The sequence below is a fragment of the Lactuca saligna genome, chromosome 8, assembly GCF_052625555.1.
Source record: "Lactuca saligna cultivar CGN05327 chromosome 8, ASM5262555v1, whole genome shotgun sequence".
Lineage (NCBI taxonomy): Eukaryota > Viridiplantae > Streptophyta > Magnoliopsida > Asterales > Asteraceae > Lactuca > Lactuca saligna.
Window position 1 is genome coordinate 72,996,615 of NC_136424.1, and position 11,520 is coordinate 73,008,134.

Below are 11,520 nucleotides of genomic sequence, written 5' to 3' on the forward strand. Positions count from 1 at the left end.
AGTGAGAAAGCATTTGTTACTACTGTTTCAAGAGATGTCGAAGGATACTGGTCATCCAGAGATGATGAAGATTTTGTGTCTGGAAGGAATATATGTTTGATGGCAAGGCAAACAATTGAATGTGATGAAGGTTATTGGTCTTTTGGGTCCGAAGATGAAGCTGATGTTGCTGAACCTCACTACTGCTACATGGCCACCAATGATCCACCAGGGCGAAGCATTGTTCAGCAGGTAAAATCCAAGATCTCTGATAATAATTTTGATTTGAATTTATGTGAACCTTATCTGACTCAGATTCAAACATATATGAACACTATCTATAAAGCCTATGAGTTTGCCATAGAAGCCAGTGAGAAGAAAGATTGTGAACTAAGTCGTCTTAGATTACATTTTGAGGATAAGAAATTGAAAATTGAGTCGCTAGAACATAAACTTCTAAAGTCAAAAGATGAATGTATCATTTTGAAGGATAAATGTGAAATCAGTTATTCTGAACGAAACATTTTGATTTCTGATAACAAATGTCTCAATGCTAAAATAGATGATTTACATAACTCCGTAGACATGCTTGAAGTTGACATTCGAATGACTCATAATTTTCGCCATCCATGGTCAAAAGCTCCTGGTCTTGGAAGTGAGTTTCCGAAACCAATTAATAGTCCCGTGAGGGAACTGCAAAATTTGTCATTTATGGGAGAGGTTCCGAATATCAAAAATTCAAACACTCCTATTTCACCATTATCACCCCTTCAGGATGATAAAAGATCCTTTGAGTCCCTAATTCCTGAGTTCCAACCTATACTTGTCATGTGTCCCAATTCCACGCCTCTTCCGCCTCTGATAAACCTGGACCTGAATTGGACCACTGAATATCATCATAGTCTTTCAAATTGTGTGGACCATGTTCCTATAAGCAATCACGTCAACAACTGTGTGATTAAGGAAATTATTCCGGAAACAACTAAAGCCAATGCTTCGGAATTCGTATGGGCATCTCTAGATGATAAAACGAAAGTCTCAAGCAATGTGTCCTTTGATTCATGTGAATCAAACTTCGTAGTTCTTTCAAAAGCCAAATTGATTCCTATCACTCCAAAATTTTCAAATTCATCCAAAGGAAAATCCTCTGGATCCTCTCCTCATCCTAAGAGAAAACCAATGTGGAATAGAAATGATGTTCTAGATCCCAAGGTCGAAGCTAGACACACTCTAAAAAAGGAAGTCAAAACTAGACAACATTCCAGATTCCTCGCAAATTCTAAACCAAGTTCATTTCGAAATCCTCATCTCTACACTCACAATCAAGACTCCTTTGTTCCTACATAAATTCTGAAGAGACCTTCCGAATCTCCTGTTCGTTCAGAACCAAAAGAAGTCCTTAGCTCCAAAATTTCTCAACTTCATGTTGGTGTCAACACCAAAACCATCTGAAATACCTCTCCACCACCTCAAAATGTATCATCAGTCTTTATTGCAAAATCTGATGGCACAATTTTTAAACCAATAATTTCAAAGAACAATGTGTTATCAAACAAATTCACAAGTTCAAAAAACACCGTTTCAAAATCTTCAAATAAAAATCATGTACGGAAAATCAAAATATCTGTTATCAATACAACTGTCTCGGAAATAACAAAAAAGTGTTCATCCTTTGGATACCAAAGTTCAGAAGAAGTCAGTTCCTAACCCTCAAATAGTTGAATATGATTACTGGATAGATGAAAAGACTTTAGCTTTCTGTCTTTTTCCAAAGCACTCAAGAAATCTTAGAAAAAAACATGTAGTTGTTCCAAAGTCCATGCCTATGTCCCAAAATCTAACTCGGAGCCTAAAAGCTCCATTCTTCACTAAGTTTGCAGGCACTATGTGGTTCTGAGCAAGAAACAATATGGTATATTGATAGTGCTTGCTCCATGCATATCACGGGCAGAAGGACTTTTTGCATGATTTCAAGCTTTCTCCAAATGTTGGCTATGTAACATATGGAAACAACTCCAATTCACAAATTCGTGGTTACGAAACTCTCACTAATGGAAACTTCTCTATTTCACATGTTGCTTATGTAGCTGACTTGAAACATAACTTGAAAGCATTGCTCAGCTCACTGACTCAATTCGACGTGTGGAATTTTGCAAAATAAACAACTATGTGATGACTAAAGACCGAAAAGAATGTTTGATAAACTCCTTCGCAACAAAAACATGTACCCTCTCGACATCAACATGATTATTAGCAAACCTCAACTTTGTATTCTCTCCAAATCTGTTCTTGATGTTAGCTGGTTATGGTACTGAAGGCTCGCTCATCTGAACTTTCGGTACATGAATGATCTTGTATCAGGAGAAATGGTAGGAGGCTTACCTCTTCTCAAATTTGAAAATGATTATTTATGTGTTGCATGTGAGTGTGGTAAGAAATCAAAGAAGGGTCATCCAGTTATTGTCGAAAAATCCATCTCCGATCCCTTAGAACTCCTACACATTGATCTTTGTGGACCATCCACTGTAGAAAGTCTTCATCACAAGAAATACATTCTTGTGATTGTTGACGACTTTACAAGGTTCACCAGGGTCTTCTTCCTAAGGCTGAAATCTGAAACAGCCTCTGAGGTCATTAATTTTATCAAAGGAATAGAAGTTCTCATCAAGCTCTCGGTCAAAAGAATCCGAGGTGATAAGGGTTTGGAATTTGTGAACTCCACCATTGAGAAGTTTCTCATAGAAAAAGGGATCAACCACAATCTCTCAACTCCCTACACTCCACAACAAAATGGTGTGGTTGAAAGATGTAATAAAACGCTTGTTGAAGCTGCTCGATTAATGCTAAACTATGTAAACCTGCCACTCTATCTTTGGGTTGAAGCTGTATCCACTGCTTGTTTCACTCAAAATCAAAGCATCATCAATCGACGTCTTAATATGACACCGTACAAAGAAATGAATGGTCGGAAGCCAACTATCTTGTTCTTACATGTCTTCGGATGCAGATGCTTCATAAAAAACAATCGTGATCAACTTACAAAGTTCCAACACAAAGCTGATGAAGCTATCTTTCTTGGGTACTCCTCAAAATCCAAGGCTTACAGAGTTCTCAACCGATGAACTCGTGTTCTCGAAGAAAGCTTTGATGTTACCTTTGATGACAACTTCGTTCGGATTTCTGGCCCCTCTCACATCACTACTCACATTATGGAGTCTGATGCTCCTCCGCCAGGATGTTCGAACCCTCAAACTATTCTCGAAGTTGATTTTGAAACCCTCTTTGGTCCCTCCGAAACCGCACTTGATTCCGAATCTTAATTAAAAACATCTCTGATTCAAGTTCCTCCTTCGGAAGCCCCAGTATCTCACAACCTATGCGGTCGTCTTCCGAGCCAGTCACCATTTGATTCCGAACCATTTCAACCTTCTCAGGTTGAGGGGGAGAATAATGCTCATCCCTCTCGTGAATCAAATGTGGATGGCTTCCAAGATGCAGCTGCTGAATTCGATGACTCAAATCCTATCAACAATGAGGACAATGAAAATTTATTTGAGTTCCCTTCTGATGATGATGTAAATCTCTCTGGTTCAGAAGTTCAAGGGGAGCATCATCCTCAAATTCAAATCATTCAGGGGGAGCAACTAAATCCTATTATTGATATTGAATTGACTGCTGCTCAAGAACTTCCCAAATTGCACATTTGGACCAAGGTTCATCCTCCAAACCAAGTAATCGGAAACCTCAATGTTGGTGTACAGACTCACTCTACTTCAAGTATCCAAAATGAATTTCATTTCTCAGCCTTCATTTCAATGATCGAACCAAAATCCATTAAGGAAGCATTGGAGCATGCTGATTGGATCACATCCATGCAAGAAGAACTGATTGAATTTGACCGAAACGAAGTATGGACTCTTGTTCCTCCTCCCCCAAACCACCCTATTGTCATCACACGATGGGTATATCGCAACAAACTAGCTGATGCATGAGTTATCATCCGAAATAAGGCAAGATTGGTAGCTAAAGGTTTTACTCAAATTGAAGGTCTTGACTACGATGAAACATTTGCTCATGTTGCACGACTTGAAGCTATCAGAATTTTTCTTGCATACGCATCCCACAAAGGTTTCAAAGTTTATCAAATAGATGTTAAGAGTGACTTTCTTAATGGTGAGCTTGACACCGAAGTATATCTTCAACAGCCTCCTGGTTTTATCAATCTCTCATTTCCGAACTACTTATACAAGCTCCGTAAAGCTGTCTATGGCCTCAAGCAAGCTCCTCGTTCCTGGTACGTGACCCTCACCGACTTTCTCAAACGCTCAGGTTTTCAAAGAGGAATTCTAGATCCGACTCTATTCCAAAGATCAAATGGAAGACATCTCATGTTGGTTCAAATTTATGTGGATGACATCATCTTTGGGTCTACGGACTCATCCATGGTTGAAGACTTTGCTAACTTAATGATCAATCGATTCCAGATGAGCATGAATAGAGAATTAAGCTTCATTCTAGGCCTTCAAGTTAAACAAACTGACAAAGGATTTTTCATCCACCAAGAGAAATATATTTCTGAGCTTCTTAAGAAATACTCTATGGATTCCTGTGCCTCAACCAAGGTAACCATGGGTTTCCGTCACAAATTTTTTGCAGGCCCTTCGGGTGTTTCTGTAGATGAAAAGAAGTATTGGGGAATGATTGGATCCTTGCTTTATCTCAATGCAAGTCGACCGGACATAATGTTCTCAACATGCTTATGTGCCAGATTTCAAGTCAATCCGAATATGTCTCATCTTCTGGCTGTAAAGCAAATTTTTTGATACCTCAAAGGTACAAAGAACCTCGGAATCCGGTATCCAGCAAATGAAAGTTTCCTTCTGCAAGCTTACTCGGATTCAAACTATGGTAGTCTCCAACTCGATAGGGAAAGTACACCAGGAGGATGTCAATTCCTAGGTGGTCGTTTAGTCAGCTGGCCTCCAAGAAACATAATTGTATTGATCTCTCTACAACAGAAGCTGAATACATTGCTGCTGCCAGCTGTACCTCTCAAGTTCTCTAGATGAAATCTTAACTCTTGGATTATGGTTACCGATTTCAATGCATTCCTATCTACTATTATTCTCAAAGTTCCATAGCCATCTCTCACAACCGAATTCAGCACTCCATGACGAAGCACATTGATATCCGGTACTATTTTATTAAAGATCATGTTCTGAATGGCAATATTGAACTTATTTTTGTTCCATCTGATGATGAAATTGCTGATGTCTTTACCAAGGTATTAGATGAAACCAAATTCAATGGTTTTCTGAACAAAATGGGTATGATGATGCCTGATCCACAATTCTTTCTAGAGACATGTTCTCTTTGATAGAAGTATTCTGAAGAAATCTATGCTCCGAACTCATTTATTTTGCTTCGGAACTATTTTTCCTCAGAATACACAGGATCCTTTTACTTTTTTACTAATTATCCCAGAAGTTTCTTAAGCTGAACAGTTTATTCTTTTATTCTCAACGATCTGGATCGACCATCATTGATATTCCAAAAATGCTCCGGAATTTTCAAATCTTGTCCGGAATTTCAAAAATGCTCCGAAATTTTCAAATCTTGTCCGGAATTTCAAAAATGCTCTGGAATTTTCAAATCGTGTCCAGAATTTTCAACTTGCTCCAGAACTTGCAAAATCCACTCTAGAATTTTCAAATTGATCCTGAATTTCAAATTGTTTTGGATTTTCAAAATAAACTTCTCACTCCGGAACATTTCTCACTCCAGAACATTTTCCACTCCGGAACTACCTCAAAAGAATAAATTCAGAACTTGCATTTATACCCGTCGGATCATGGTCATCCCTGATTTACTCATCCGGAATACCAAAAGGTTTTATGATGAACCGTCAGCAACGGTTACTTTTCTGAATCCTTATCCCTTACTCCTTGATCCTCGAGCCATCACTGTACCAACTCTAAAAGCAAACATCGTATCACCAGTTGACATTCCCATTTTCAACCTCGAACCACTCAACCTTTCGCGTTCCTGTCACCTTAAATCCCAAAAAGGTATAAACTCATTTAATACGACCCGTTTAACCTCGGATCCTGATCATTACCTTTTTCAACCGAACCCATCTTCCCTTACCTATAAATACTCTCTCAAATCCTTACTTGACCTCTTTATGCTCAACTGCAAATCTCACAAAAACCCTCATGGTTCTACGTATTCTTCAAGCACTCATCACTCTTCAACATCTGAGTCCTCACAAATCCCAACCAAAACCACTTCCACTCCCACGAAATCAATCTCCAAAAAGAAGTCATCCAAAGGTTCTAAAGGTTCATCTTCTTCTGCAGATCAAGAAACCTTCCTAATAGATACAACCCAACTATTCTCTCTAAACCCATTGGACTACGATGAATCGATCAGAGTAATGATCGAGTTCATCGCTAATCATCCCATCTTCGTTCCACTTACAAAAATCCCTGATCCAACACTACCACTTCACCCTCTCCACTGTGCATACACCAGTATCAAGTTTGAAGATGGAGTTCTGGAAACCACCATCATTGGAGATCGCCCCATTCCCATCTTTAAATTGATGTTTCTCAAAGCTATTGGTGTCAAACCTAATCCCAAAGGTTTCAAAATCCTTGAACCAACGACTGAAAAGTTCTAGACCTTTCTACGATACATAGGCTACACTCAAGACTATCGGGCAAAAGACTTCAAGAAAAGTGATGTCTCTGGGCTATGGACTGTTTTAATGCATCTCATCATTCGTGGTTTGTCACGAAAGCATGGAGTAACGGACACCTTAAGCAAGGACTGGCCGACAAACGCCGATCTGAGTTAGAGTTCCAGATGCGTGATATAATACTCCTGAAGGTCTCACCAAGGAAAGGTGTGATCCGCTTCAGGAAGAGGGGGAAATTCGGTCCTCGCTTCATTGGACCGTTCAGGATTGTTGCCACGGTTGGCAATGTGGCATACAGGCTAGAGCTACCGGAGGAGCTTAACCGGATCCACAACACTTTCCACGTTTCGCAATTGTGAAAGTGCATTATGGATCAGGAGGTAGTGGTGTTGTTGGATGATAATCAGTTTGATGAGTGCCTGAATTGCATGGAAAGGCCTGTGGCTATTCTAGAAAGGAAGAAAAAGGTTCTATAGAACAAGGATATACCTTTCGTGAAGGTACATTGGGAGCATCGAAAGGGATCTGAGTGGAAATGGGAACCTGAGTCCGAGATGCAGGAGCATTACCCGGGTCTTTTTGTCGCAACTGACTTCGAGATTTGGCAGGTATTCCCGAACCTTCTTCTATATTTTTCTTGTCATTTATAGTCATTGGGGTTGGAAGTGAAGAGCCAAGATAAGTTTAAGGACCAAGTTTGCAAACGTGGGCCAAAAGGGAGTACGTTGCGCGTACATAACAGTACGCTAAGCGTATTAAGGGCCGCCTTATTACGCTGGGGTACACTTGTGTACGTTGGGTGTACTAATGTCTGGGTGAAATCCTAATATTTAGTGTTTGGGGCCTATATAAGCAACATAATGAGCACTAATAACCCTCTTACCTCAGCCTCCACAGATCAAACTCTCCTAAACCTTAGCCTTCCTTTTTGTGTGTTTAAGCTCATTTATGTGTTCTTAAGCGCCTTAAGAGGAAATCATTGCATCAAAGAGTTGAAGGAAGAGACCAAGCTTGTAGATCTGAAGTTAGTTCGTGCACAATTTAGTAAATTGGGCCAATAATGGGTTTTTTATATGGACTTTCAAATTAAGGGCTTGGTATAGGGCATTGACCCAATAAAGAGAATGGGCTTAATGAATAGTGTGGACACTTAGTCAAGAAGGTTATTTTGGGTATTAACTTAGTATTTATTATGTAATAGTTTTGGGATTCTAGGTGAGGCAGCAGTCAAAGATTTACAGTATTTCGACACTACTTGCGAGGTGAGTTATCCTCACTATATCAACAGGGTCTAAGGCACCAAGGTCTGCCCTTGATGGATTGTATCCGGTTATGGCATGATATGTTTATTGACTACATCCTGTTAGTAGGATGGTGATATGCTTATGTGTAGTGACCTGGTTAGGTCAGTGTTCTGGTTATAGGATAATGTTATGTTAGTGACCGATTAGGTCTATATCCCGGTTATTGGGATGTTGCTATGATTAGTGATCTGTTAGATCGGTTTGAGTATTATATGATATGAGGTAGCGTATGATATTTATGTGCACATGTTTGTTTGATTTAGGGGTTAGGTTGAGGTGGTCCTGCTTTGTGTTGTAGGACAACATACCCGATGAGCGGTCCGAATAGGTTGTAAGCCATGTGAGGCGGTCCAGTCATGCTGAAGGCTTGGGAGTAGTCAAGATAGATTGTAGGCCCCGCGAAGCGGTCCACTCAAGTTGAAGGCTCATTATGCATGATGTTCTGTATTTGTTGTTATGATATGATTATGGTTCTTTAAGGTTGGTATTTTGGGGGTAGCTCACTAAGCTTTCGGGCTTACAGTTTTAGTTTGTTGTTTCGGTTACTTTTGGTGAGCGTGAGAAGGCGAATGCATGATTGTACAGCTTCTCCTGCTGTTATGATTTCATGATTTGATATTGGGATACTCTGATATTTATTATATTGAAAACAAACTATGTAATATTAAATGGTTTAAAGTATTTTGAAAAAGTTTAAATTTGACATGATTTTTATGGGTGTTACAATAACCTGTAAACCAATATGCGTTAGAGGCACATAAATTGTACAGGGTGAGAAACGTTTTCCCCCATCGTCACTATAAATACATCCTTTATATGATCATTAAGTAACAATTCACTCCAACTGTCTTTTTAAATCGTTCATAAACTCAACTGAGTAACACACCCTTAGGCGTTAGAGGCAACCTCTGATCACCTAGTGGATTGCGATTGACCCTAGTTCTTTATTTTTGATCAAAATATATTTGAGCATCCATCTAAAGCATGAAGATGGTGGTCCTCAGTTTATCTCTCCTCCAACGTCTCCTTCTAAAACTTGGTTGCATAGTATGTTTGACAAAATTAGTTAGAAGTTGTAACTAAAAACTTATTGTTGAAAGCTATAGTTTTTATATGTATTGAGGTATTAGTAAAATGATAAAAGTAGTTTTAATATCTTAAAGGTGCAAAATTGCTAAAAAAACATACAAGTTAAAAACCACTAAAGATTTTTGTCATCATGATTAAAATAAAAGTTTTAAGATCGTACGAAGTTTTTGTTTTTTTTTATTATTATTTTTTAATTCGAGTTCTTGTTTTCTCAAATCTAAAATTTAAAAGCTCAACGCAGAAAACATCACATTGATGTGTTTACTAAACCTAACTCGAATTAATTTTTAATTTTTTTTAACGTAGGATTAAGTAAATTATCAAAACACAATTTCATTCTTCTCTCCCTTTACATAAAAAAACGTATCTCTTTTCTCGCCACCATTTCTATAATATTTTTATGTCATAACTTACAAAAATATATAAAAAATTTGGTTTTATAGCATTTGGTAAGAGCAATATATTGCCATTTTATGAAAAAAAAAATGAGGCATATTTAGAGGACCAATCTCACTATACATTTGGACAAAATTAATTCTATTGACATGTGCAATTCATAATTTTCTTCTTTTATGTAAAATAATTCCCATAAATTAATTGTTTAATTATGAGAATCTTGCAGGTCAAATTTTACTTAAATACTTTAGATCATATGATTATCTTACGCAATAAAATACATTTCAAATAATATTAATACTAAACCAACTGACTTTATAAATATTCATATAGAAGTCATTGATTATTAAATAGATTCAACAATTAGATCTTGAATTAGAACCAAGATCTGACAAGGTCGTAATTAGAAAATCTCAATCATTTAGATAATATTAGTTAAGCTAAATTTTCTTATTTTATTTAAATTTCTAGAATAAGTTTTTTAACTATAAAAATACGAATTTGTTGTAGAATATAAAGAATAATGGCATGTCTGATTCTTGAACCTTTTAGATTCCACCCTTGGAATTTGTTGCAGAATATAGAGAATAATGGCATGTCTGATTCTTGACCTTTTAGATTCCACCCTTGACTGGAGGAAGGGTAAGAAAAGAAAGGCTCCTTCCAAGAGCCACCATAAGGGAAAGTCTCAAGATGTCACCTCTTCTAGTGGAACCAAGGTTGACTCCGTTGCACCCTCCTCCAACCCGAAGGATACAGAGTGCTACTACTACCATGACAAAGGGCATTGGAAACGAAGTTGCCTGAAGTATCTACAGGACATCATGGAAAAGATAAAACCATCCTTCGCATGTAGTTATACTATTCAATCTAATAACTCATCACATGTTATTTCTTGGGTTCTTGATACAAGAGGTAGTTTTCACATTTGTTCTGATTTGCAGGGCCTAAGACGAAGTAGAGATGTGGAGCACGGGAAGATAAACTTGATCACGGGGAACAAAAGAGCGTCGCCTGTCACCAAGATTGGAGTTTACTCTTTAGTGCTTAGTAGTGGGTTAGGGCTAGATTTTAATAATTGTTGCTATTCTCCGCTTCTAAGCCACTTTCACCGATAATTATAGCAGATATGAGTATATCTACTTAATCAAGCATAAGTCAGAAACCTTTGAAAAGTTCAAAGAGTTTAAGCAGGAAGTGGAGAATCGGTTGGGCATGAAAATTAAGATGCTCTGATCCGATCGAGGTGGTGAGTACCTTAGTCTTGAATTATACGACTATCTCAAGGAATGCGGAATCGTTTCGTAATTGACACCACCTAAGACACCATAGTTGAATGGTGTGGCTGATAGGCGTAATCGAACTTTGTTCGACATGGCTCATTCCATGATGAGTCGTGCTTCATTACCTATCTCATTCTGGGATTATGCCTTAGACACTACCGCCCATATCCTTAACTTAGTTCCTACCAAGAAGGTTGCCAAAACACCTCACGATATGTGGACAAGGAAAGCTCCTTCGTTGGCACATATCAAGGTTTGGGGTTGCAAGGCTTTCGTAAAATAAGAGACTCACGACAAGCTCGAACCTCCTAATGGACGGTGTATTTTCATCGGCTATCCGCAGAAGTCCTTTGGCTATCTCTTATATAGACCGAGTGACAATGTTTTCTTCGTCGTGAGGAGAGTGGTTTTCTGAGAACGAGAACTCATAAGCCAAGAGGACAGTGGGAGGCAAATTGATCTTGAAGAGCTTCAAGAATCAAGCGATGAAGGAAATTCTAACACTAGAATTCAACCCGAGGAGGAAATTCTTGTTGGACCGACTGACGAGTCCTTACCTCTTAGACATTCCAGTAGAGTTAGTGTTCCACCCACGTTTATGGATTTCATATTACTATAGAGGGCGTTACGTTTATTAGTGATAGTAAACTAGTAAATTTGGATGAACCTAACAGCTACAAGGAAGCCATGGCAAGCCCAGAGTCTGCAAAGTGGAAAGACGCTATGGACAGCGAGATTCAGTCCATGTGTGACAACCAAGTTTGGAATT